The 12,838-nt window shown below is 35.3% G+C and overlaps 1 protein-coding gene and 1 pseudogene across 1 annotated transcript in view; both read left to right on the top strand.

Annotated features, from left to right (window-relative positions):
* TMC1 (transmembrane channel like 1) overlaps nucleotides 1-12,838 on the top strand; it is a 150,132-nt gene that overhangs the window by 14,335 nt on the left and 122,959 nt on the right. The window lies entirely within an intron of this gene.
* Nucleotides 6,133-6,452, top strand: LOC113934753 (annotated as a pseudogene).

The raw sequence follows: 12,838 nt of genomic DNA, 5'->3' as shown, positions 1-12,838 counted from the left end.
AGAGATTCATTTTAACTGTCAGAGTTGTCCACATGGAGCATCCAATAATTTGTCAATTACAGTTTCGGTTTTCCGCCCTAGTAACAGTTCCCACAGTGGTTTCTGCTTGTGCATTTCTGGCCTGGTAAGCTGTTTTTGTTTCTGCCTGTCTGTCTCTCCAATTCTGGGGGCAACGGTTTTCCCTGGGAAGCTCAATTCTCCAACAGAGCTAAGAAGAGTTGATTTTCAGTTTGTTCAGCTTTTCTTTTATAGGATGGGAGTGATGGCTTGAGTGGATTAAAAATTGCCATTGTTACAGTGGTAGGAAAATTTTTATGTATGAAAATGGCTATAACCTTACACTGAGTACAAATAATATTTAAAAGCATGTGAAGATGTGATCATCTGTGATGTTACTTGTTAAAAAAAAGTATACAGGGCGCCTGGGTGGCTCAGTCGGTTAGGCGACTGCCTTCGGCTCAGGTCATGATCCTGGAGTCCCGGGATCGAGTCCCGCATCGGGCTCCCTGCTCAGCGGGGAGTCTGCTTCTCCCTCTGACCCTCTTCCCTCTCGTGCTATCTCTCATTCTCTCTCTCTCAAATAAATAAATAAAATCTTTAAAAAAAAAAAGTATACATATCTTTTGAAGTGTTGAAAGGAAAATAGTACTTTATATGCTTTATAGCCTCACTTTTTGTAAGTATTGAATATATTCTTGTTTATGTATCCATGTTCTGTTTTGTAGCCTTAAGAACTATTTTGAATGTATCTGAGTATATGAAACAAGAGTAAATGTCCTATGTGACGTGATGCTGCATTATATATAAAACTGTGTACATAAATTTTTAAAAAAAAGTCTTCATACATCTAGAGACTCAGTTTAAGTCTACATGCTCTGACCATTTCAGCTCCTTGGGATGTCTTCCCTTTCTTGGCTTCTATCTTTCATAGTAAATATTAGGATGCTCAATTATATTTCACCTACAACAGCTGTTTTATTTGCACATATCTTGTCTTCTAGCTAGTTGGGGACCTCTTGGAATGAAAAGAGAATATCTTACTCACTTATAGCTGCCCAGATTTTATTGGATGAATATAGATTTGAATGCCTTCCATCTGCTCAACACTGCTATTTTACTTCATGATCACATCACTTCTATGAGATAATTTGTTTTCATGATTTGTTGAAATGAAATCTGATCCTCAGGGGGGTTACAAATTTGCCTGTGGTTACTCTTTTTGAAGTGGCCAAGCTAGGTTTTGAATTCAGGTCTGTTTGATTCTAAGAACAAGACGGTGCTCCTTCAACTATAAAAAGCCATACTTAGTGCTTTGTCTCATAGACACAAGTGTATTCTTGTTGACTGAGTGAATTAGTGGATGAATTCTCTGTACCTCCTTTCTACTTACTGTTTCTCTTCTCTGTAAAACGATCATGGAAGGAACCTGACCTAAGAATCAAATAGTCCACTGAGGTCTCTTAATTTGGCAACCAAGAGAAGGTAGAGTTCATTAACTAAAGCTCTCTCCCATCAATTTTCTTTAAACTTCCAGAATGTTTCAGAAGCATTTTCCTGAGTTCCATTACAAGGTGGAACATTTTAGCCATTACCGAAGACAGCACTATTAACATTTTATGAGTTGGCTCCTTTCTTCCTAACACTGTGAGAATAAAACATTGTTTGCTAAATTCTGGCTGCTCAATTCCTATTTTTTCAAGACGTTTTATAATCTCGGCCTTCATTATAGGAACATATGGGTATGTTTATTGCTGCAAGACCAAACAAAAGAGTGCCTGAGATCCTAGGAGACATGGCTAAGCAGTAATCTTTGACTTTCTGTAGCTTTCCATTAAAATTATCTCTCATTTTTTATCTCCTTAAATTTCATTCTTAAAAATAAAAACAAAAACACGAGTTAGTCTTTTTAAACATAATACACATCTATTGTATAATTTTAAAAAGAAAAGATCCAAAGAGGAAGAAAATCTCACAATCTCACCATCCAGATACGGTTGCTAACATTTTGGCATATTTCATCTCACTCCCTGCCCTCCCTCCCACTATCTTTGCATAAGGCATTTATTTGAGATATATAGATACATAGAATTTTAATAATCTTTTTGCACAATATAGATTGTAAACACTTCTGCTTGTCATTAAAATATTTATAAACATTATTTCTACTTAGTGGATTCATAGTAAATTGATATAACTATTCTCTCAAAACTGGTAATTCCATGTCGAATTGCCTGGAGATAATTGGGTGTGAAACCAAAAGAAAGGAATAGGAGGCAGCCAGAGTTCTTGACCCATATTTTTTCTCATGTACTGGAAAAAAAAAAAAAAAAAGAACTCAACTTAAGACACTTATGAAACATTTAGAATGAATAAATTCCTCATGGTCAGGATGGAGTACACATACTGAATTTACTCTTTATGTGAAACAAATAAAAATGGACAAAACATATGAAATAACAAATTGCAAGACATTATACCTCAGACAACAAAGGAGAGTAACCTCTGAGAGATGGAAAATAAATGAGGTTTATTGCCACAGCTGACTGTCTAGCGGGTTTCCAGATCATAGTACAGGGAGGGGGATGTGAGTAGAGACTAGTGAGCTGCCAGAGTTGAGGAAACAGAGCTGAGAGTTTGGGGAGATTAAGTCAGCTAAAATGCCCAGGGAAGTGTCCCAGAGAAGGGAAAGCTGAACAGACAGAGAGTTCTGGAGATCTGCATAGTGTTCTTACTGAGTCTTCAATTGACTAATGATCAGTGTATTCACGTGGCTGGGAATGAACCACCCGGTAGGATTAGAGGGAACAATCCCTAGAGCTCATACAGGTCTGGGAGTTTCCTCCTCCCACCAGCAAGAGTATAAAACCTTATAATTCGTGGGATGCCATGTAGAGTACTCAGAAGGTGTTTGCTTCAGCAATAGGAAAATATTAGTCCTAGGATAAACATTGCTTTGGTCTTACTAGCAACTTAAAAGTGAGATCTTAAATGATAAAACTGATTCCAGGTAACTTAAATGCATATCAGAACAAAGCTAAAGAATATTTATGGGAATATAAAAATACCTAACACCCAATAAGGAAAAATTCGTAATGGTTATCATGCAATCAAATATTACCACTAATGCAGAGAAGCATGAAAATACCCATAGTTAAGAGAAAAATCAATTAAACATAATCATCCTATAATTGACACTGTTGATATAATTGATATGAAAACAGTTATGAAATTGTGTTGTATGTATTCAAGAGGCTAATAGAAAAATTGAGTAGAGACATAGATGAAATTAAAAAGACAAAATTCACCTTCCACAGATGAAAAATGCAATGTGGGAGATGAAGCATATGCTTTATGGATTAGCGTAAGGTTAGACATTGCAGAAGAAAAGATTATTGAACTTAAAAACATGTGTGACAACAGCATAAAGTCTGGAAAAGAAGAAATGAAAACATTCTGGTATAAGATTTTACACTATAAATGAAATGGTATTTATATAATTTTCTATTTATATAATTTTCTGTGGCACCATATTAAGTAGTAAAGTGGTATTTAACTAATTATAGATAATAGGCCATAAAAGTCAATAAAATAGTAATACTGGAAAAGTCAATTCATCCAAAAAAAGACTGAAAAAAGGGAAAAGCAGAAACTAGAAGATTAATCAAAAAATAGCAAGATAGCTTTCAAAACAAACTTGTAGGTATGCACATTAAATATTAATGGTCTAAATATCCAAATTAAAAGTTAGAAATTGTCAGATTAGATAAAAATTTCAGTATCCAACTATATGTTGCCTATAACAAATGCACTTTCAGTATAAAGATATACATAAGTTAAAGATAAAAGGATGGAAAAAGACATACTGTATTAAACTAGTAAAAAGAAAGCTGAAGTGGTCATATTAATATTGGATAAGCTTTATTTTATTTTATTTTATTTATTTTATTATTTTTTAAAGATTTTATTTATTTATTTTGACAGAGAGCGAGAGAGGGAACACAAGCAGGGGGAGTGGGAGAGGGAGAAGAAGCAGGCTTCCTGCAGAACAGGGAGCCTGACGTGGGGCTCGGTCCCAGGACCCCGGGATCATGACCTGAGCCAAAGGCAGACGCTTAACAGCTGAGCCACCCAGGTGCCACGGATACATTTTATTTTAGAACCAAGAATATCATCAGGAATAAATAACATTATTTCATAGTGATAGAGGTAAATTTATCAATAGGAAATAAAAAATGTAAACATTTATACACCTAATAGCAGAACTTCAAAATACATAAAGCAAATAGTGATAGCACTGCAAAGAAAAATAAATAAATCTATTGTTATAGTCAGCACTGTTTTCACAATAATTGATAGAAAAAGCAAAATAATGTCAGTAAACATATAAAAAAAAGACCTCCACAATACTGTCAACCATCTTGAACTAACTGGCATTTATATAACTCCATCTAAGAGCAACAGAATACACACTCTTCACATGTACATAGAACATTTAGCAAGATAAATCATATTCTAAAACATAAGTCTCAACACATTAAAAGGATTCAAGTTATACAAAGTATATTCTCTAACTACAATGGAATTAAATTAGAACTCTAAAGCAAAAGATACGTGAAAAATCCCAAAATATTTGGAAACTAAATATTATACTTCTAAATGAACCATGGGCCAAATAAAAAATCAAGAGAAATTAGGAAGTGTTTTGAACTGAATTTAAATAAACACATAAGCTTCAAAATTTTGAGATGCGGCTAAAACGGTATTTAATAGTATGATATGCCTATATTAGAAAAAAGGATCTGTTTCTACCTTAAGAAACCAAAGAAGAATAAATAAAATCCAAAATAAGCAGAAGAAAGTAGGTGATGTAGATCAGAACTGAAGTAAATAGAAAACAGAAAAACAATAGAGAAAATTACACCAAAACATATTCTTGGAGATCAATAAAATTAATAAACCAATGACAAAAATGATCTGAAATTTATCAAGAAGAAATAACAATTTTAAGACAGCAATGAGAGATGTAGCATCGCTACAAATTCTACAGATACTGAAAGGATAATAAGGCAAAATTATGAACAACTTGGGCCAATAAATTTGATAACAGATACATTGTACACATTGCTTATATGACAACCTACTACAGCTCACTCAAGAAGAAACAAATTGAACTTAATAGCCTTACATGTGTTAAGGAAATTGAAATTATAGTTAAAAATTGTCTTAACAGGGGCACCTGGGTGGCATAATCAGTTAAGTGTTGGACTCTTGGTTTCAGCTCCAGGTCGTGATCTTAGAATCGTGAGATCAAGCCCTGAGTTGGGTTCCGTTCTCAGTGAAGAGTCTGCTTAAGACTGTCCCTCTCCCTCTGCCCCTCCCCATCTCACTCTCTGTCCCTCTTTCTGTCTCTCAAATAAATAAACAAATCTTAAAAAAATTGTCTTACAATGAATATATCAAACTTTGATTATTTCCATGGATAATTCTACCATATTCAAGGAAGGAGTAATTCTGACTTTGCACAAGTTTTTGTGGAAGAAGGAAGAGGAGAGAGTATTTCATTCCCCAACTTTCTCCAATACTAGGATTACTACGATACCAAAATCAAATGAAGACACTCCCAAGAACACAAAACTACAGACCAATGTATAAAAACAACAATCAGAAATTGAAGTTTTAAAAATATCATTTCAGTATCAGAAAAAAAATTACAAAGCACTTAGAAACAAATTTGACCAAAGTAGTGCAAGACCTACATGTTAAAAACTACAAGACATTGCTGAAAGAAACTAAAAAAGCCCTAAATAAATGGATGTACTCATTTGTAGAATGAAAGATTCAACATTATCAAAATACCAGTTCTCTTCAAATTAATTTTTAGATTTAACACAATTCTAATCAATATCCCACCAGGCTTTTTAAAATTTCTACATAAGTTGACAAGCTGATCCTAAAATTTATATGGAAATGCAAAGGACCTAGAAGAAGCAAGCATCTGAAAAGAATGGACAAAGTTGGAAGACCCCCCCCAATGCTCATCGTAATGATACGTAATCAGGAGAGTATGAAATTGGCATAAAGATAGACAATCAAGGGAGTGCCGGCGTCGCGGAGCTACCCATTTGTTTGGAGATGGCAGAGGTGGAGGAGACACTGAAGCGACTTCAGAGCCAGAAGGGAGTACAGGGCATCATCGTGGTGAACACAGAAGGCATTCCCATCAAGAGCACCATGGAGAATCCACCACCACACAGTATGCCCACCTCATGCACAACATCTTGAAGGCCTGGAGCACAGTGCATGAAATCGACCCCCAGAATGACCTCACCTTCCTTCGAATTCGCTCCAAGAAAAATGAAATTATGGTTCCACCAGAGAAAGACTATTTCCTGATTGTGATTCAGAATCCAACTGAATAAGCCGCTCTCTTGGCTCCCTGCATCATTCCTTAATTTAATAGCCCCCAAGAATAATAATGTTTAATCATGTCAACCGACTGGCAGGTGGAAATCACCTTAGAGCCTACTTAGACCAACCCAGTGACAAAAGTCACCAAAGTCATCCCTCTGCTGGCCAATCACCCTTGAATCCTTGGGAGGGCCTTCATTCCTCACCTCCAGATTTTGGAGCAAGAGCTTTGAGCAGCCCACACCCTACTTCCTCCTGACCTTCAGTTCACTTTGTCACCCTTGGAAAAGGCTGTTTTTCTTTAGCTAAAAATAACTGAAATGCTTAAAAAAATGATAGACAATCAAAGAAAAACAATTTCTAGGTCATAATAGTTATGGTTCCTAAAAGAAGGTGGCAGATGCTGATTAACTTTCCCCACTCCCTCTGGATGCCTCTTAGTGTTGGTTCCCAAAGTGTGATTTGAGGTCTGGCAACATTAGCATTACCTGGAAGCACTTAGAAAAGTCAATTATTGGCACCCCCACCCCCAACTACTACATGCTCCTCACCCTACACCTTTTTTTTTTCTCTTGCCACTCAGGTGTAATAATTTGTCCTCTGGATGCCAGGGTACTACCACTTCTTGAATTTGGAAGCTAGGTGAGGGAGAACATGCAAATCTCTCATTCCAGAGTCTATTGATTTTTGTCTCTGTATGGAACTAATTTTATAACTTTCGTGGCACTAAAAAACCATTATTCACAATGGCCACTAATGCCCCTTTTTGAGTCAACTTCAACCTTTTGTAATTGCTCCTCCAGTTGCTAACAAGCAAGAATTGGACGGTTAAGCTGACATTTGGCTCAAGCAGCGTGACTTTCCATGTTGGTTGGCATCATCAACAAGCATGGTGAGGAGAAGATAAGGGTACCAAGAGACAGACTTTAGGGTAATATTTTATTCCTTGTCTTTATCTTTTGGTTAAATGGCCTTTAATACAATCCCAAACTGAATATTATGGCAATTTTCCTACTTGCTGAGTCTCAGATATTAAGATAAAGGTCAGAGTAGATGTGTCTTCCTTGTCTTTCTAGAATTTTAGGTGAAAACTGTCAAAATTTTGTGTGTAGGTATGTATAAAGCATTTTAACAGCCCTTGTAGATTATTTTAACCTTTGCTATGTGCCAGGCACACTATATTATATACATTGCATTTATTTATTTATTTGATTTTTTTTTAAAAGATTATTTATTTTAGAGAGGGTGGGGAGGGGCAGAGGGAGAGAAAGAATCCCAAGCAGACTCCTCGCTGAGTGCAGAGCCCCATGGGGTTCGATCCTATGACCCTGAAATCATGATGTGAGCTGAAATCAAGAGTCTGACGCTTAACTGACTAAGCCACCAAGGTGCCCCCCACATCATATGCATTTATTATAGTTTTAATTTTCACAGCAACTCTGTATAGTTGTTATTGCTTCTTCCTTTTACCAACGCATAGAGAATTTAAATAAATTGTCCAAAGTTATGAGATGGCATAAAATTGTAGCAGAGCCAAAACACAAATATTCATCTAACTTGGGATCTTTCCACTAAGGCAGTTGCTTACTTGAAAACTCTGAGTTGTCTTTTGTAGTTCTATGGTATGAATGCAATAGTTTTAGGGACCCAGATGAACAAAAGACCTTCTTTTTTCATATTTCTCAGTACTTGGCTACTCATGGAAACAAACTTTCTTCTTCATGGCCATGGTGTTGAAAGAATTGGGATTAATCCAAAAGAAATCAGATAGTGAAACATTTATTTATCCTGGTTAGTCTTCTGCCTGTTTTCAGAAGTATTTGAAGAACTGTAACAAAGAGCAGATATCCTAAAATTCCCTAGTGAACATGATTGCCCCCTCTGTCTTATGAACTCTACCAGATCTTCTGCTTGTATTTCTCTATTGGAACTTGTCAAGTTATATCTTGTGTTATTGTTTCTAGTATTTGGTTCTATTCTGGTAATCTTGAATAGAAAGACTGTCTGGATTAGGGTTCTCCAGAGAAACAGACCAGTAGGTTATCTCTCTCTCACTATCATTTACCATCTATTGATTTATTAAAAGGAATTTAATTTATTTATTATTTTATTTTATATATTTAGATACTTATTATTTAAAAAAGTATTTTCTTATTTATTTATTATAAGGACTTATACATAATATATCCATATAATATATATTATAATGATTCAGCTGCATTTAGGATATAAATTAACACATATTTCACATTCTATGTGAACTATGTTGATAAAATTATAGACCAAGTACACATTACTTACAGGTTGAGTCTTATTGAGAATCATAAATTGAGTCTGTAGGGAAAAAGATTGGAGTGGGTAGTTGGGTGGTCACAATTCTTATACACCTACATCTAGAATTCAGAATTCCTTTTCCTTAACTGATGATGATGTTAATTAATATCCCTAGTTGGGTAGCAAATCCTATAAAATATGATTTTTCCCGAACAGCTAGAGAGCACAAAAAAAGAACAATTCATTCTAGGTAATGATTTGATTTTTCTTTTATTTCCTTCTCCTTTTTAATTTTCCTTAAAAACTAAAATGAACGAAATCATTTCATCCTTTTTGGTGCTTTTACGATTTTGTCAGGAAGACACTCCTTCCAAATTTTAGGAAATTACGAATGCCTTCCTAAGTCACTCATTTTCTTTTTCTCTGCCTGTCTTCCGTTGCAGTGCTCGCTGCCTTTGTTCTTTAGAAGACACTCATTAACATTTGTTAATATATGCTAATGAGAAGTAATTAGCATCTTCTGTGCGGAGCTGGGAAGGAGGGATGAAGACCGCACCGAGTTCAGCCAGCCTTGCTTCCTGCCTCTTTATGCTCTGGGAACAATCTTCTGCTTTTAGTTGTTACACATTTCTTTAGTGCTTTTTTGTTTGTTTCATGTTGTTTGTTTACCCCTGAATCTTGACAAGCATTCTTCTTTGTGACTTGGAATATTGCAGAAATGCTTGGGGGGAGGGAAGAGATTCCTTTTTGTTCTAAGCAATCCACGGATATAAGCGTAACTGCCAAGGGCTTACAACACATTATTTTCATCTGGTTGTTATTTTGGTATCCTATTACTATAAAAGATTTTAGCCACAAAAACTCACACAAGAGAATGTATTTTCGTTTCAGCACACTTATTTACAGTGGTTGCTCTTTATGGTGGTAATTGAAATGTGAGAACACACACTCTGAATATATATGTTATGACAGCGTGGTTAAATAAGAAATGTCCCCTCCCCCAGAATATTCTAAATGTGCAAAGAAAAAGCAAGACTCACCATTTAATTCCCCCCCCCCGCCCCCCACGCGCAACCACGGAGAACTCTAAAGGTCTTTGTAAATAGCTATTTATTGAATATGAATAGTTAAAAAAAAAAAAGCCATTGCCCCAAACCAGATAGAATAAGAGCTGTTTTTGTTTTTCTGTAGACCAATGGTGTCATAAAATATCTAATTACAGTTTCTCACAAATACTCCAGTATATAATTCACTGTTTGAAGAACTATGCTTTAGCATTTTATATTTCCTCTTCCAGCTCAAGGGTGGTAGAACTTGGAAACATACCAGCTACCTACTCAGCCTGTGTTTAATTTTAATTTCATGTACAATAAAAACAGAAGGAAAAATGTGCAAAAAAAAAAATTGGTGTGCATGCCCTTACCCTCCTTCTTATGTATATAAAAAAGATTATTATCATTGTAAAAGGTTAGAAGGAGGATTTTTATTTTGAGTGAATCTCCTTTTTTCTCTCTGGTCTCAGGGTTGGCCATTTTCTCTCCAGGACCTTATAGTTAAATGTGTTTCTCCACAGAATTCATCCTGTTCTGTTTGGCAACTACAATATTTTATATTGCGTTTTTTAACAAAGCAGACATCAGCAGCTATTTATTCTCTACTTCTTAAGGGCTTCACAGCCTCAAAAAAATAAATATAATCTAGAAGGAAAAATATTGGAGAATGACAACGACTATAGCAGTTGAATTTCTTGCCCACTCCCTCCTTTTGGGTGGTTGAGTCTTACCAAAAGTCAAAATTATTATTTTTTGTAATTTTATAAACACTGCAATTTTAAATAACTGTTTCATATCTCCAAGATATTATAATGATTGAAAATATGACCAGCCTTTTGGCACTTATTTTTAAAGTTTTCATTAGTGTGGTTTTGAATGTATGTGCTCCGTGGTCCATTTTCTCAATCGTCTTAAGGAAGATAAGAAGGATGCTGACACCTGCAGAAAAAATATCAGCCCCAACCTGTCAAAATAAACTTTTCCCCCAGAATCCTTGATGATAGTCAAATGTAATGATCTTAATTTGTTTGTTTTTTTTTCCCACTCCAAGGATTTTGTAAATGTCTTATAGTTTACAGGTTTTTACATTATTTGAATGATATAGGAACAAAAGAAATCTTCTCTACTCAATGGCTTCCAACTACTATGCTTAACTCCATCATTTGAAGGTGTTGAGGTTATAAACAAATGTCACAAGCATCTTCTTGTCCTTCCCTAAAAGTAACAAAAATAAGGGGAGCTGCTGATTTAAAATGAATCAGATTTCATGTGTTGGGTAGGTTCTGTTCTTGAGGAAGAAGAATCACATCCCATCATTTTCATTCAATTTTGCTGACAGTGCCTTCTGTTCCCTATTTTGCACCCATCAATAACTGAATGGAAGCAGGATGCTGGGGCATTCTCTGCAGGGGAGAGGATACCTTAATGTGGTTTGTTTGGTGACTTGATGTAGCATCCAAGTGTCTCACTGGTGGGAAATTCTTCTTTACGGCTAACTTTACTCATTCCTTTTTGAAATTTGGGTTGGTTTACCTTCTGTTTGGTTTTTAGAAAAGCAAAATATCTAAATGTTGTTCTTGGCTATAACTTAAACACAGCTTATAAATACATACATACATACATACATACATATATACATACAATTTTCTCCAGATCATAATTACATCACCATCATCATCATTGTTACTATAATCAAAAATTAGCAACTTGAGCAGCTACTGGTTGGCATCAGACCTAGAAATTTCAGAGCATAAAATTTACAGTGTCTATTCCTAAGGAGTCTGCATTTAAAAGATATTTCTAAAAATCATAGCTTACTTTTCATAGTTTCACTCGTCAGTTTTCTCTCTTCTTTTTTTTTTTCCCCTTGAAAAAAGAGATTTCATGTTTTTGGTAAGGGGATCATAACTCTTCTTCCTTACAGAACAAGGCAAACTTTACTTTGGAATATACTCTCTTAAGAAAAAAGGTACTTTTATTTTGTTCATATTATCTAGCTCTTTGACCTTCACATTCTTGTTCAAAAAGTATTGACGGAAGAAATAGCTGAAGACAGTCTAGATTTTGTTAACTTGAGGTGTTTCTAAACTTTGAAATATCATTGAGTACATGAATTTAGAATTTATAATTTCATATTTATAATATTTACATAAGTATAAGAATGCACATGTGTTTAATTATAACACATAGCAAAGACAAAATGCAGTGTTTTGCTTTATATTTATATTTTTCCCCTCTTATTTGCTGTAATCTCACCTCATTTTTGCCCTTTTATCTCCCTTTATTTGTTGTATTCTTCCCTTCTTCTCCTTACTCTTCCCCATTTTTCTTTTTCTCTCTTCTTCCATCACCACCTTTTGTCCCATTCTTTTGAACTGCTATACAGTGAACACTATATATAAGCAAGGGGTAAGTTGCCCCATCTCTTTACAAAGATTCAGTTAGAGACGCACAGCTCAGTAACAAAACCAAAAATCACATCAGTGAACTAAAACAATTCAGAATCTATGGGGCTCTGTTGAGCAATATTATCTTTTCATAACCTATGTCAATTTCTCATTCTCACTGGATCTCTGCCATCAGCATGTAAACACATTTTGGCTAGAATAACTGTCTCCTATTCCTCACTGCCCCTTCTCTTGTAAAACCACTGAAATTCAGGCTTTTCCTTATACCGTGTCACTAAATATCTGCTTGCCAAAGTCGACATTGACCTCCACACTGCAAAATCCAATGGTCAATTTTTAGTCCTCATTATATTTGAGTTATAAGCCTACGACACATTTCTTATTTTCCTCCTACTCCACTGATTATTCATTTTCAGTGTCTTTGGTTGGTTTTTCTTCTCCCTGTCCTCTCAAATTTTGGAGTTCTCTTTTCTGTTTTGTTTATATTCATTTACCTGGTGATCTCACCTGGTCCTGTGGCTTTAACTAGCATCAATGAGCTGATAATTCCCAAATGTGTATTTCCAGGCCAGACTTCTCTTCTGAACTCCAGACTCAAATATCCAACTGCCTACTCAACTCAAGCATGGGTGTTTAATAGACAACCCAATTCCAGTATGTCATATTAAACTCCTGGTCTTCAGCTCCTCCCACCGA

Source organism: Zalophus californianus, chromosome 13, assembly GCF_009762305.2.
Source record: "Zalophus californianus isolate mZalCal1 chromosome 13, mZalCal1.pri.v2, whole genome shotgun sequence".
In the NCBI taxonomy this organism is placed as follows: domain Eukaryota; kingdom Metazoa; phylum Chordata; class Mammalia; order Carnivora; family Otariidae; genus Zalophus; species Zalophus californianus.
Note: the sequence above shows the minus strand (reverse complement) of the source record. Positions and strands in the feature narration are given on the sequence as shown.